The sequence below is a fragment of the Balaenoptera borealis genome (genome assembly GCF_965194805.1).
Source record: "Balaenoptera borealis genome assembly, chromosome: 12".
NCBI lineage: Eukaryota > Metazoa > Chordata > Mammalia > Artiodactyla > Balaenopteridae > Balaenoptera > Balaenoptera borealis.
In genome coordinates, this window is record NC_138869.1 from 45,242,450 (window position 1) to 45,257,978 (window position 15,529).

Genomic DNA, 15,529 nt, shown 5'->3' on the forward strand with positions numbered 1-15,529 from the left:
CAGCCTCCCTCTTAGGCAGGTGCTATATTCTTGGCTCTCAGAGAAGAGGCCTTCTCAGTGACCTTGACCCTCTCGCAGTATAGGAGATCTCTATAAGTCTGGTCCAGGAGAGTTTCCTGCTCCTCCCCCAGGGATAGAGGTTATTTTATGTTCTCTTCACCCAGCTACAGTAGGCTTTAAACTGTGTCCTGAAAATTACAGTTTTATGCCCTTCCCCTAGTTGCATAAGGCAGCATCTCCTCCTCTTCCTCCTTCTTATCCTCCTTCTCCTTCTTTTCCTCCTTCTCCTTCTTCTTTGGCAGCACAGGGGGAGAGGAAACAAAATAGAAGGACCCAGGCCAGACTTCATACCTTTCCCGTAGTGATTCCTGCTTACCTCTCCAAAGACTGAACTGTAGTTAAGGCTTACAATTTTAACTTCTCAGTTTAAAAACTTCCATGACTTCCCTAAAATATTTTCATATGCCTTATAACTGCAGGGTTGATGTAGTTGATAATAAGATGTAGTATCTGATCTTTTGGCTCGCTGAATTTCAACATAAATTGAATTAAGAGCTTCATCAGAACTCTTACAAAAAAGTTAGGGCATTGATTGGGAGTGAGACCCTGAAAATTTACATGGGAATACATTTGGATAGACTTAGGACACCCTTACCCCCAGCCACGTTGAACCACTCTTGCTAACAGAAACAGCGCCTCCTCCCATTTGATAAGGCTGGTCCTCTCCACCTTAGAGACACTGTAATGACTTCATGTGAGTAAATTACATTATAAGGGCATACCAATTCTCTGCCTGAACCACCCCAGTCTTCACTGCCTCTAGACCTAATAACTAGAGTAAGATCCCAGCATGCTCTAGGACAGGTGCAAAGTATAATCCAGGGGTAGGAGGCTTCCTTACAAAAAGAAGTGCAAGATTTTGCTGATCTACATTGGAAGGAACAAGGGGTATATATATATAGGACGGGATTCAAAGGATTCTTGATTGGGAAGTCTTGGTCCCAAATTTATCAACAGTACACTTGCTAGAAATTTGGAATTCAGTTTGCTGGTTCAGGCAGGTGGGAATGATTCTACATGTTTACTGTGTTGTTTTAAACCTGAACGCAGTAGTGGACCACGCTAAAGGAAATTGAAATGTCAGAAATTCCTTGGCCTAATGTGGAGAAAGGAATGCAAAGAGAGAGGGCTTTAGAGAATAACCCCTTCATCAAGACATTGAAAAATAAATTGTGAGGCGAACACCCATATCCTCGAAAAACACTGTAACTGGCTGTCCTCTTTTGGCTGGGGAAAAGTACTGCAACTCAAAAGTTGTTATTGTTGTTTTCTCCCCGGACTTCAACAGGGATGATGAAACCCAGAGAGGCAGAGGCCTGGTAGAAGCACTTAAGCAACAAAGACAAATAGACATCAGGGACATAGAGCTAATAAGAATGGGTTGACCTGCGGGTATCTTTGGTGGTGGCTCATTTTTACAGGGATCCCCGCAACTGAAGTTGCATAGCAGCCAGCTCCTTTGTCCAACCCACACCCACTTCATCTGTAGTCCCCCTCCCCCCAAATCTAGGTCTGGTGAATGAGGCCCTGCCTTGAGGAACCGTTATGGAGAATTAAGGCTCCTCAGCTAGTTCCCAGACTGCCCACCCTCACCGGCTCCAGGCCAGGTACCACACCAAGAAGGGCAGGAGCGTCCGAAAGCACCCGCCTTTTAGAGCCGACGTTAAATTGGAAGGTCCCTAGCAAGGACAGTCTCCTCAGATGTACCCTCACCCCTCGGGCCTGGGCAGCGTTCTGGCTGGACACAGTCTGGCGTGAGGATCTGAGAGCGCGACCCTGCACTCTCAGGCAGGAGGCTTCGTGGGCAGGGGCACGCAGAGCGCCGAGGCCGTCGCCGAGCCCATGGCGTCCCCGGGCGGCCCCCGCAGCCTCCTGGTCTGGCTCCTCCTCCTTCAGCGCTGGCTCAGGGAGGCCCCGGCGGGCAGGTCAGCGACTCCCTCGCCCACTTCACCCCTCTTGGGAGGTGGCCTCGAGGACCCCACGGCGGACCAGCCAAGCCCTGGAGGGGGTCAGGGAGGCCCTGGGAGCCCCCAAGTTGGTGGAGTTTAGGTCAGGTGACTGTTCGCATTGGCCTTCTGGAGGGGCAGGCTGAGGCGCCAGGATGGGAGCCGGTGCTCCCTGGGAGTTTGAGGGGATCGGGGTCTGAATTAGCGCAGCCCTGCTGTGGAGCCTGAGGGAGACGCGCTTCATCTGTGGGTCCATGGCCTGCGGACTTGGAAGCGCTGCCCTGGAGCCTAGGAGGACATGGCCTTCTCGGCTGTCTGAGGGGCTCCTGGGAGACAGGGCCTGTTTTTTTGAGGTTCTCCTTGCTACCCTGTCCTCACCCCATCATGTAGCCAAGTGTTCCTGAAAATCGTGGGAGGAAATCAGAGCGAAAGAAGGGAAGTGGCCCTCGCAGGTGAGCTTGAGGGTCAGTGGCAGACATGTGCGGAGGTTCCCTCATCACAGCTTAGTGGGTGCTGACTGCAGCCCACTGTATTTTAAGGTGAGTAATGACAAGTGGAGATGTGAGAGTTCTGGAGTCAGTCCTGCCCTTCTCAGATACCCACTAGTTTCTGCTGCCCTGCAAGTTGATAAAAACCCAACCCAAACCAAAGCACACACAATAAAAATGGGAGGGATTCTGCACTGGTAGTCTTGTTACTAGGAATACTAGTTTGGTGAACAAAACCAATTGTTTGGGCGAGCCAACCAATTTTGAGAGTCATTAGGAGGGTTTTTTGCTGATATGGTCGTAGCGAGAGTGGTGAGAGAGGTTGGGGCCAGATTGGGAAACAGCTGATATGTGTGGAAAGGCACAAGGGATGCTTCCCAGGGTCTCTACGAGGGACATGTCCTCTTCCCACAGCTGTTACCGCTACAGTGTCATGATGGGAGATCGGAGTGTCTATGGTGAAATCTCAGGGTTGGTGGTTCCGATCAGCCGAGTCGTTGTTCACCCTCAGTTCTCAACACGTGGAACCGTTAAATATGACCTTGCTCTTCTCCGGCTCTTCTACCCTGTAAATTTCACTGGGGTCATCCAGCCTATATGCATCCCTGAGAAGACTTTCCAGGTGGAAGCTGGGACCAGGTGCTGGGTGACTGGATGGGGCAAGCAACAAGAATTCGGTGAGACTGTGAGGCAGGAAGTAACCTTGGGCAGAGGGAGGCAGCCTTATCCCTGGAGTAGGCAACAACACTAAAGGGAGGGGTAGGGAAGCACACCACCTGGCAGGTGGGTTAGGAGGCAGCCAGGCTAGTGGTTCCCAATTGGCTTGAGCCCAGAAATTGGTTGAGGTCTTTTGTTGCCACACAAATATTTGATGGCAGCCATTTAAGCAAGGCACCAGTCCTGGGAACTAGAGCTGCCCAGGAGAAGAAGAAATACACGGGTGAAATCTCCTGCAGATTTGTGGGGAACTGTGCCTGGCTGGTTTGGGGGCATTTTTAGGTTCCCTGGGGACAGAGCCAGATGCTCTGGAGTTCTCTCCAGGGTGGATTTCTGCTCAGGGGGTCATGAGCCGTCTGCCAGGCAGAGCCGTCCCTCGCTGGAAGTACCTGTCTTGGTGCCTAGGGACTTTCCTGTCCTTGGGACTGTTGGCAGAGCCCGAGGACCCCAGTTGGTGAGGCTATAGGGCCTCCTATCTCTGGGAGGAGGCTGGATTGTTCCTTTGGGCAGTACCTGTCTGAGAGTCTGTGATTCTGCTTTAAAGTAAAGACACTTTGCTGATGCACCGGACACCTTTCATTATTACTGTTGATGCGCAGAGTGACAGATGCTTGGTTATCATTTCTCAGGCTGGTAAGGCCTCGCCTCTTCCCATCCTGATCTGTTCTTCCTTCTCTTGTCCTGGTTTTGGTTCCTACCTTCTCTTCTCCCCATGTCAACTTTGGGCTTCAGTTTCCTCCTTTGTCAAATGGGGACAATATCCTCTGTGCTGCCTTCTTCAAGGGGGATTCAAGGTGTTTGGGGGCTTACTGTCCACCTGTGCAGATCTACCCACTGCTGAGTTTCTTTGCTTGTAGGTGGCCCATTTGTCTCAGTCTTTCTCCGGGAGATGGACCAATGTATCATCTACTATGAAGAATGTAATGGGATGGTCCAGAAGGCTATGCCAACAGATAAGGATGTAGTACTGGAAGGAATGATCTGTGGCTATAATAGTATAGGAAAGGATTCTTGTCAGGTAAGTTCATGGGTCTCTTGCCACCTCCACATTGAGGTTGTCGCCTCAAAATTTCCTCATTCCCCAGTGGCAGGGCCTGGGTTATTTGCCACCTCCTCTTTCAGGCTTTAATTAAGGAGATTCAGGGGAGAACCCCTCAGGACGCCCCTGAGCTGGCCGGGCCTGTTCCTTCAATAGGGAGCAGCCCTCGCATCCTGGGCGTGCTGCCAGGGTGTGGTGAAGTTGGGGGTGATGACGATAATAATGTAAGTTCCTATAATTGAGTTCCTTCTATGGCGACTTACCGTGCCAGTGTGAGCATTCACCCACATTAGCTCAGTTACCCAGCTCACAACCCTGCCACATAATTATACATATTATTATACAGATGTGGTCCCTAAAAGACGTAAGTTCAAGGTCCCCCTGGGAGTGCCTGGGCCCACAGTCTCCCCTTTGCACCAAGCAGCCTTTCTGAGCAGGGGGCATCTGAGCCAGGTCTTAGAGGATGAGTATTTGGAGTCTTGGAAAGAGGAGAACATCACTGTTGGGAGAGGGAACAGCAAGTACAGAGGCTCAGAGTTCTGAAGAACGTGTCATGTTTAGGGAATGTGTTTCAGGTCTGGAGCAATGAGGTGGCAAATATGGCCAGAGAAGGGGATTGGAATCAGACTGCGTGTGGTCTGCAACGCTGTGCTATGTTTCTCGTTCCTGTCCATGCAGGACTGTAGGCCAGGAGTTTGTTTTCCACCGTGTAGGCAATGGTGTTGAGCCCCAGGCAGGACCTGGGCTGGTGGGATGGGTGAAGGGGTTGTGTCATCAGTTCTTGGTGACTGACTGCATGTGAGGGTGCGGGTGAGGGAGGGCTTGAGGAGGACTCTGAGTTTCTTTTTTTTTTTTTTTAAATATTTATTTATTATTTATTTTTGGCTGCATTGGGTCTTCGTTGCTGCGTGCGGGCTTTCTCTAGTTGCGGCGAGCAGGGGCTACTCTTTGTTGAGGTGCACGGGCTTCTTATTGCGGTGGCTTCTCTTGTTGCGGAGCACGGGCTCCAGAGCGCAGGCTCAGTAGTTGTGGTGCACGGGCTTAGTTGCTCCGTGGCACGTGGGATCTTCCCGGACCAGGGCTCGAACCCATGTCCCCTGCATTAGCAGGCAGATTCTTAACCACTGTGCCACCAGGGAAGCCCGACTCTGAGTTTCTGACTGAGCTGGTAGATGGGGGACCACCAGATCAGTTTTAGCAAAGGATGTGCATTGTTTGCGTGAGCTGGGGTGACTATGTGGGATGTCTGAGAGTGTAGCTTAGAATATGGAGGGAGCTGGTTATATGGTCAGGAGCTCTAGAGAAACTTTAGGCTAGGTGTAAGGATTTAGGAGGCTCCATGCAAAGGTGGTATTCAAAGTGTTTAACAACCACTGTGGTATAGGAAATGACCAGGCATAATATCCTCAGAGGCTACTAAATTTTTCCAATTGACTCTTCAGTTCTCAGTTCTCAAAATCAAGAAATCTGGGCCTGGGAGATGTCTGGGGAAGGCCCACAGGTGCCTGTCTTTCAGCGCCTTGCAGTGCAATCAGCCTGCCCTGAAGTGGGTGCTCTTCCATTCCTGTGGTTTGTTTCTTTCTCTTTTTCCAGGGAGATTCTGTCAATATAATACCACATGCGTCCAGATAGGGATTGTGAGCTGGGGTGTCAGCTGTGGTCGTAAAGTTTCACCTGGAGTTTATACAGATACTGCCTTCTACACTAAGTGGCTAGTTGCAGTGGTGAACCAGGCTACCTCTTTGTATCCAGTGGTGCTCCTCATTCTACTGGTGTGTCTGGTGTTGCCTCTGGGCATCCTGGTGACCCTGTGATCACCCTGGCCCACACCCCCTCCTGTTTCTGAGTCTCACACTAGCCCTGCCTCTGACCTCCCACTTCTACTCAATGCCCTTTCCTCAATTTCTTTTGGGATCCACTGACCCTGTGGAGATCCACATGACAGAGAGTGGCAGCAGGAAAGGAACCCTGGAAGTTTCCTGGCCTGGTGATCCAGGAACCTGCCTCATCCACACCTACACCTTGGCTGTGCTCTGCCTGCTGGGAAGAAGTGGGTGAAACCATCCCAGCTGGATGGCCAGCGACCTGCCAGGTGATGCTTTATGATGCTTCATCCACATCTTGGAGAACATCTAGCAAAGAAGGGACATCATCACCGGTGAAACAGCATTAGACCTGACACTTTATCAAACCAGTCTGCTTGGTGATTGTTGGGAGAGAGTGAGGAGGCATCACCATGTCCACATCTGACTCAGTTGTCTGAGTTGGGAGAAGGTCCCCTGCTGCCCAGTGCGGATGCATCTGAGTGTTCAGCCTCTGCCACACAAGCCCCCCTGGGGCAACTCAGTCTTGGAACCCCCTTCCCGGTGCTCCAGCGGCCACATCCAGGCTCACCCCAAGTTGTGTGGAGGCGTCAAGGAGTGCAGAGATTTCTGATGTCAACTGAATAAATGTTTGAAGAGTCGTGTGTGTGTTCTGCATCTCTGCTGGTCTGGGATCACTGAAGAGAACTTACATTTAGCTTAGGAAAGTGTTTGTGATACTTTTTAAACCCTGGAGTGATGTGATGTGATGTGAGTTGACAGATGGCTTTAGCAGTTGGGTTCTGCTGCTGTGTTCCTCATAGCCATTAGCATCTCTGCAGGGAACTTTGTGGATGAGTTTGCTAGCCAATGCATCTGGGAAGGAGGAAGTGAGAGAGACTGGAAGCAAGAGAGGGGTCAGGGCATTGGGCCCAAACATCAAGCCCTTTTTCTGTGTGTTTCTGCCGCTCCCCTTCTTGGTAAATAGTCTTGAGCACCAGACTGCCTTGGCCAGGCTATGGAGAACGGCACTGAGACTCAGGGAGGGGACAGGTTGGGGTGCTTACTGTGTCTGTGCTGGCTCATTTCCTTCATTACCATATGGTCCCAAATTAGCTCTCTGTCATGATGCAGAGCACTTCACTTTTCCTTGATTTCTTTCGTGAAAGTTTGAGGTTGCCTTCTTTTAGGAGAGGATTAGTGCATTTTGCATATGGGAAGAGGTGCAAGTGAATAGTTAGGTGAATAAAAAAGTGGACTGGGGTAAAGCTTGATAATCCTCTCTTGTGGCACCTTTCATCCCTTTCCTTCTGGGCATATAGTGGATCAGAATAAAGAGTATATTTTCAACCTTCCCATGTATCTAAGTTTGGCAATAAGTTCTGGCCAATAAAGTATAAACAGAAATGTTGGGTATGAATTTTGGAAAATATCCTTAAAAGGAGAACAAGCCCTTCATCACTTTCTTCTTTCCTGGCTAGAATGTATACATGGTGGTTGGAGCTTGAGCAGCTATCTTGGGACATGAGGAACATGTTAAGGGTATGGAACAGAAATTCAGAAGGAACTTGACTCCTTGGAATTTATAGGGCTGCCATCACAGCTCTTTATGCAAGAGAGAAATAAACTTCTCTTTTAATTAAGCCACCATCATCTTCAGTCTCACTTGCTCACAGAAAAACCTTAATCTAACTAATTCAGTTGATATTATCTGGAGCTTTATTTCTGGATTGTTAGGAATATAAGTTTTTAAAGTCATTTCTTATTTAGACTAAATTCTCCTTTATTCCTACTTTGCTGTATGCCATTGCTTCCTTCTCTATTCATATTTAAAAATTGGTAAGGTTAAAAGTTTATGTTGATGAATGAATGTATTATCTCAATGCATTTTTATATTATTTTCTTTATTGAGGTATAATTTATTCATAGTACAATGCACACATTGCACTGTACAATTTTATGAGTTTTAACAAATGTATACCCACGCTAACATCACCCAAATCACGATAGAGAACATTTCCATCAGTCCAGGATGTTCCCTTATATTCCCTTCTATCATCCCCTCCCAGAGGCAACCTTTGTTCTGTTTACTGTCAGATTAGATTTGCAGGTTATCGCATCTCACATTAATGGAATCATACAGTAAGTGTTCTTTTGGTTCTACCTTCCACATAGGTAGGGGAAGTTTTTGTCTTCTTTTTTCTTCCAGTTTTATTGAGATATAATTGACATATAGCACCATATAAGTTTAAGGAATACAGCATAATGATCTGACATATATACATCATGAAATGATTACCACAGTAAGTTTAGTGAACATCCATCATCTCATATAGACACAAAATTAAAGAAATAGCAAAATAGTTTTCTTTGTGAGAACTCTTACGATTAGCTCTCTTAACAACTTTCATATATAGCATACAACAGTGTTAATTATACGTATCATGTTGTACATCACATCCCTAGTACTTATTTATCTTTTTTCAAAAATTTATTTATTTTATTCATTTATTTATTTATTTTGGCTGTGTTGGGTCTTCGTTGCTGCGCGCGGGCTTTCTCTAGTTGTGGCGAGCGGGGGCTCCTCTTCGTTGAGGTATGCAGTCTTCTCATTGCGGTGGCTTCTCTTGTCGTGGAGCATGGGCTCTAGGCACGTGAGCTTCAGTAGTTGTGGCATGCGGGTTCAGGAGTTGTGGCTTGTGGGCTCTAGAGTGCAGGCTCAGTAGTTGTGGCACATGGGCTTAGTTGCTCCACGGCATGTGGGATCTTCCCGGACCAGGGCTCGAACCGGTGTCCCCTGCATTGGCAGGTGGATTCTTAACCACTGCACCACCAGGGAAGCTCACTTATTTATCTTATAACTGGAAGTTTGTACCTTTTGACTGCCTTCATCGAATTCCACGTATTGTTTTTGAGATTCATCCATGTTGTCATGTGTATCATCAGTTCATTCCTTTTTATTGTAGAATAGTTACCCATTATGTGAATTTTCCACAGTTTGTTTATTCTCCTGTTGATGGACATTTGGGTTGTTTCTAGTTTGGGGTTATTATGAATAAAGTTGCTGATAAACATTCTAGTACAGGACTTATTATGCCTATATGCTTTTGCTTCTATTGGGAATAAACCTAGGAGTGGAACTGCTGGTTCATAGAATAGATGTATGGTTAACTTTATTAGAAATTTCCAAAGTTTTCCAAATTAGTTGTACCATTTTATACTCCTACTAGCAATAAATGAGACTTCTGCTTGATCCACGTCCTCATCGGTAGTTGATGAGGATTCCCAGTTCTAATAGGTATGAAATGGTATCTCACTGAGGTTTTAATTTTGCATTTCCCTGTAACTAATGGTATTGAGCCCCTTTTCATATACTAATGCTCATATGTATATCTTCTTTTGTGAATCATCTTTTCAATTCTTTTGTTCATTTTAAATCAAGATGCTTGTCTTTTTATTGCTGGGTTGTAAGTAGTCTTCATGTACTCTGGTTAGAGTCCTAAGTCTGTGACATGCTTTTTTCACTTTTTAACTTGAGGTTGCAAAAATTTTTCTTCTATTTTTTCTCCTATGAGCCTTATAATTTTAGCTTTTACATTTAGGTCTATGGCCTACAGATTTTGGGGCACAGAGTGAGATAGGGAACAAGGTGTAATTTTCTCTATCTTTAATGTTTATCCAGTTCCAGTACCATTTGTTGAAAATACATTTATTTTCACATTGATTTGCATTGCTACTTTGGTAAAAATTAATTGGCAGTATATATGTGCATCTATTTCTGGACTCTATTCAGTTCCTTATCTATTTGTATATTCTTATGTCAACTTCACAGTGTCCTAGTTACTATAGCTTTGTAGTTAGTCTTGAAATTTGGTAGTGTTATACCTCCAAATTTGTTCATGTTTTTCAAGCTGGAGCTTTTTTTGTAAAACTTGACCAGCTGATTCTAAAATATATATGGAAAAGCAAAGGACCTAGAATAACTGAAATAAAGAACTACTGGATGTCAAGACTTAGTATAAAGGTATAGCAATCAAGACAGTGTGGTATTGGCATAAGGGCAGACATATAGATCAGTGGAACAGGATAGAGAGTCCAGAAATAGATCCACATGTATATGGCCAGTTGATTTTAACAAAGGTGCCAAGATAATTCAACTGGAGATAGGATAGTCTTTTTAGTAAATGATGCTGGAACGATGGGACATTCCTATACAAAAATAAAATAAAATAAAGTGACTCAATCCTTACCTTGCATTATGTAGAAAAAATAACTCAAAATGGATTATAGAACTAAATGTAAAAAACTTAAAAGAAAAATCTTCGTGACCCTTGAGTAGGCAAAGATTCTTTATATAGGATGCAAAAAGCATGAACCATACAAGAAAAAAAAAAAGATTGGATTTTATCAAAATGAAAATCTTCTGTTCTTTGAAAGACACTGTTAAGAAAATGAAAATGAAAGCCACAGACTGGAAGAAAGTAGCAACAATGGCTACTCAAAGACTTATATATGAATGTTCATAGCATCTTTATTCATAATAGCTTGAATCTGGAAACAACTCAAATGTCTGTCAGCAGATAAATGATAGCCACTGAAATACTACTTGGCAATTAAAAAGAATAAACTGCTGTTATACACAGGAACATGAATGAATTCAAAAACATTATGTTGAGTGAAAGAAGCCAGACCTGAAAGAGTACAATAAAGTGAAAAGACAAATCATGATTGTGAAATGATATTTGAAACACACATTACCAACAAAGGATTAGTATACATAAAAAAACTGAACAAAAAATACTTTAAAAGCAGCTCAAATGTAAAATTGAGTAGATGTTATGAACAAACATTTTATAGAAAGAAGGCACAAATGACAAGTAAAGATATGAAAATATACTCAACTTCAGGGAAATGCAAATTAAAACCATAACAAGATATAATTTTGTGCCCATCATGTGGGAAAAGCTAATAACTGTGGGAATAACTGTTGAGAAGAATGGGGATAATAGAAAGAGTCACACTGATAGTGGGAGTGTAATTTGGTAAAACTACTTTGAAAATTGGCATTATAAACTAAAAAATACAAATGAACATATTTACACATGAATCGTTGACATCGAAGGTCATAACTCAGAAGACACAGGTAATTCAAAAGACACACATTGAAACAGAGGACTCATAATCAAAAGTGAAAATATACCATGAGTATATATAGAAAATCAGTTGTTCTACTTTTTTGAAAGACTGGAATTGTTAAGAGTTAGCATTTCTCTCATCTACACTCTTACCCCTCCTATATCTAACATTCTCAGCAGGTATTTAATAGTTTCTCCTTTCAGATCAGAATTCTTGATCACTTTAAAGGCCCAATGAGGTACCTCTCTCAATTGAGACTGGTAAGCAATATTCCCAGTTAGGAGAACAATTTAGGACTTTCTTAATGCTGGTGGGGAACTGTCCCTCTCCACACATTAGTCCTTTGTGTCTTCTTTGATGCAGGCGCTGTGTCTTCATTCAATGGCCTTTAAGATTCCTCCCATAGGTCAACAACAGGATGAGCTTTAAAAGCTGCCTTAACTTTTCCAACACTTTTTACCTCCCTGCAGGTTTCCAGTTGCAAAGCAGAGAGAATTTTCAACTCAAACTACCAAGCACTTATGTCTTAAGTAGCCAGAGTGGTAATGAGAAGGAAAGGACGAAGACTCCCAAACTCTCCAACCTTTTTCCTTACCTACATTTCTAAGTGACTGCCTCTCTAAGAAGTCAGGATTCCCAGAGCAAGCAAGATAGGAAGAGAAGGGAGTCACCAAGGAGTCAGATTCCAGCTCCATTACCAGATATTTTAGGAATTTGTCAAAACCTGGGCTAACTCCAGGCTTTGAATTAAGCATTTTTTAAAAAAAACAAAAAACTGAGGTGAACGTTTCAGGACACCAAGAGACCTAGAGATCAGTCTAAGCTTTCTGTTATCTATTTAAAAAAAGAAACTCAAAGTTATATTGTAGGGCAATGAAGGAATATCCAGTGTGGAATTTGATTTCCCATTATAAACAACTAGAAAACTAGATGGAGTAAAAGAAATGATTTTTCAGACATCAGGACAATAGGCAGCATAGCACAGTGATCCTGGAGAGAAGGAAACAAGTGAGACAAACCCTGTAACTGTCCTGGATTCCTAAGCAGGGCAATTTTCAGATGGCACAGGGAGAGAAACCCAAACAGAACATGATGATACCACGAAGTTAAGGAGACAAGAGATTGGAGTTCCGGAAGGCTAGGTATCTGGAGTTTGCAGGTCAGAATACTGTAGAGAAGTGTTGGAAAACTATGGTTTGTGGGCCAGTTCCAGACATAGCCTGTTTTTGTACTGACCTAAGAATGATTTACACACTTTTAAAGAGTTTTAAAAAAAGAATATGTGGCAGAGTCCATGTGTGACCTGCAAAACCTAAAATATTTACTATCTGTCTCTTTACAGAGAAAGTTTGCCAATCCCTGCTGGATAGGATGGAGATATGCAGAGAAAGAACTCCAGAACCCTGTAGAACAATCCCCTTTAGTCTTTGGCTGAATACTGATCTGTACACACGTAGGTTAAATTTCCAGGAGGCTAGGCAAAAGAACAAAGAACACCTGCCAGGGAACTATAAGGTGAACCAGCCTCAGAGCCCACAAGGCACTAGGAAACATTCCAGTTTCATCCATCCAGAGGGGAGGGACTTCACTGTCTACTCAGGTTATCAGTAGAGACCCTGCAAGGCTCACACCTTAGTATTAAGGCTGAGGTAACCCTAGAGTAAAGGCACACTTAACAGAAGACAGCTGGGTTATCATTCTCTTCCAAAACTTATTGTTCTGGTTGAAGTATATGAAAAAAACCCAGTCTCACATAGATATACAGCTGGAAAAGGGAGGAGTATTTTAATAAACTTTTCAAATAATTGAGGATTTTAAAAAATCATTTTATAATACACCAAAACTTGACAAGTGGTAGTTTTTTGCAATGTGGAGTATAAAACTTTTTGAACTTTTTGTACTTATTACATTAAAATCCATTGGTCTACCTTTCACTCCAAATGGATCTTTTGAAGCTATGCATAATTTTGTAAATCATTGAAAAATATTGGTTCACTTAGTTATGCAGAGTTTCCAAATGTTCACACATTTCATTACACAATATCAAAAAATCACATTCACTCATATTACCACTACTGTTGTCAGAAAAGTATTTAATTATTGGAAAGCTGTTGAGCTCATGGTAGCAAATATAAATTTTCCAAAATTCAAATTTTCACCTCTAAGCTCAAATTTTATCATTGCAGCAAGTACCGTCAGTTGTTTTCTTTAAAGTTGCAGACTCTAACTTTATTTTTGAGAATATGTCTGCCAAATATGCGTCTAAATAATAGCAGTTTATTAGTCACTCTTTTTAAGTAAAAATGATGTCCCATGATAAAAGCAGCTAATTCAGCTAACAACTCAAACAATTGTACAGCTTGCTTGAGTTAACAATCCTACTTCTTTATACAGCAGTAGTGCTTTGTGCATAATTGTCATTTCATTACACAAAATCTTAAATGTGGATTAAAGTGTCAATACTTAATAAAATTAATAATTTTTGCTTCTCCATCAAGGACATTTGAAAAGTGAATCTGGACTGATTGATTCCAGGAGTGGGATGTCACCCTTGTCATTATGCTACAATATGTAAGACTCTGTCTAGCTGGAAGACTCACTCTATGTGTCTTCCTCTCCTTGCTAGCTTTGAAGAAGCAAGCTGCCATGAGTCCTACAGCCAAAGGAAATGAATTCAGGCAACAACTGATTGAGCTTGGAAGCAAACTCTTCTCTAGTCGAGTCTCCTGGTGGATGAGAACCCAGCCCTGGCTGACACCTTGATTGCAGCCTTACAGAAGACCCAGGTAAGCTGTACCTGGACTCCTGGCCCACAGGAACTGAGAGATAATAAACGTCTGTTTTTTTTTTAAGCCACTGAATTTGTGATTATTTGTTACAAAGCAGAGAAAACTAATACAGAGGCCATTCCCATATGTGATAAAGCCTCTAGCTTCTGTATAATGAAGTTCATGATAGTTCCGGTGGGTCTTTTAATCATGTACCTACTTTGCACCTTCCTGACCAAAAAGCAGGTCCCTATGTCTAAGGTGATGTTACTCAGGATTCCATGATGGTAAGTCAGACCTTCCATGAGTCCACTGATAGTGGTGTCAGCAAAGACATTATAGGCAGGCAATGCTAGCTATATATAGAATATATATGTGTATATATAACCCCTGAATGGGGTTCTAGTGCAACAGTAGTCTACTTTAAGCTGGCACCAAGATTTTGAGCCCATCTGTGAACCAGGCCCAGGTTTTTTCTTCTTTCATCCGTTGGTCATAGGATACACCCTATCAGGCTATGGGTGTGAACTGATGGAGAACTGTTTCAATTCAATACAAATAAGTGACATGGGGGTCTAGGCCTTTTCTCTGCACAACTTACTTGTGTCTTCAAGACTGCCATGATCCAATCCCAAACGTATCACTTCCAGTGAGTCATGAATTGCTTTTTCCAACTGAGTTTACGACTTAGTGAATTTGGCTAAATTTCCATCTTATGATAGGAGGTGCTGGTCTCTTAGTCATTTAATGTCCCATGGTCTGGCATTTAGTTTCCTTTTAGGATTCAGTAGTGTGTCAGGAGTTGCTTTTCAAAGGTTATACAGTTTCTTTGCAGCAGAGAGTATGGTCGTGCTCCAGAACCGTAGGGATCTATACTGTGACTCTCTAGTTAGGACAGAGCAGACTCCTTACAGCATTTTAATTCACCACAGCAAACTCTAGCACCATAGGATTTGCCAGGTCATACAGACCAAGTGACACGGCTGCTTATATCGCAGTCTGACTTTGCCTCTTGACGGAGGAACTGCAAAACATTGTGGCCACTTTTATGTATGTCATCTAGGTTAGTCTCCTTTTCTCAAGATTAAAAAATTTTATCACATTCTTTTTTGCGATGCAAGGTAATATATTCACAGGTTCCAGGGATCAGAATGTGGATTTCTTTGGGAAGCCATTATTCTGTCTACTACAAGGTTGTTTCCAAATGTTGGCTATCATGAATTTAGCCACTGTAAACATTTGTAAAAGTATCTGTGTGTGTGTGTGTGTGTGTTTGTGTGTGTGTGTGTACATAAATCTTGATTTCTCTGGGATAAATGCCCAGGAGTACAATTACTGAGTCATATAGTAATTGTATGTTTTGTTTTATAAGAAACTGTTGATCCGTTTTCCAAAGTGGCTGTAATATTTTATATTCTTACCACGGTGTATGAGTGATCCAATATCTCTGCATCCGTGTCAGTATTGGTGTTGTCATTATTTTAAAATTTTAGCTAGTCTGTTAGATGTGTGGTGATATTTCACTGTGGTTTTAATTTGCATTCCACTAATGGCTCTTTTCACGTGGATGTTG

The 15,529-nt window shown here is 43.3% G+C and overlaps 1 protein-coding gene and 1 pseudogene across 8 annotated transcripts in view; both read left to right on the plus strand.

The window, feature by feature from the left end:
* LOC309607388 (serine protease 42-like) overlaps positions 1-13,806 on the plus strand; it is a 30,823-nt pseudogene extending 17,017 nt beyond the window's left edge. Inside the window, exons 2-7 of the transcript XR_014249663.1 lie at positions 1,849-1,985; positions 2,397-2,545; positions 2,909-3,171; positions 4,069-4,229; positions 5,844-7,903; positions 7,982-13,806. The product of XR_014249663.1 is annotated as a serine protease 42-like (transcript). The remainder of the gene's footprint in view (positions 1-1,848; positions 1,986-2,396; positions 2,546-2,908; positions 3,172-4,068; positions 4,230-5,843; positions 7,904-7,981) is intronic.
* Positions 1-15,529, plus strand: part of LOC309608089 (serine protease 45-like) — a 105,372-nt gene that overhangs the window by 28,792 nt on the left and 61,051 nt on the right. For all 7 annotated transcript variants that reach the window (XM_082347413.1, XM_082347414.1, XM_082347419.1 and 4 more), the window contains exon 3: positions 13,815-13,974. The gene's annotated coding sequence lies outside the window, so the exon portion shown is untranslated. The remainder of the gene's footprint in view (positions 1-13,814; positions 13,975-15,529) is intronic.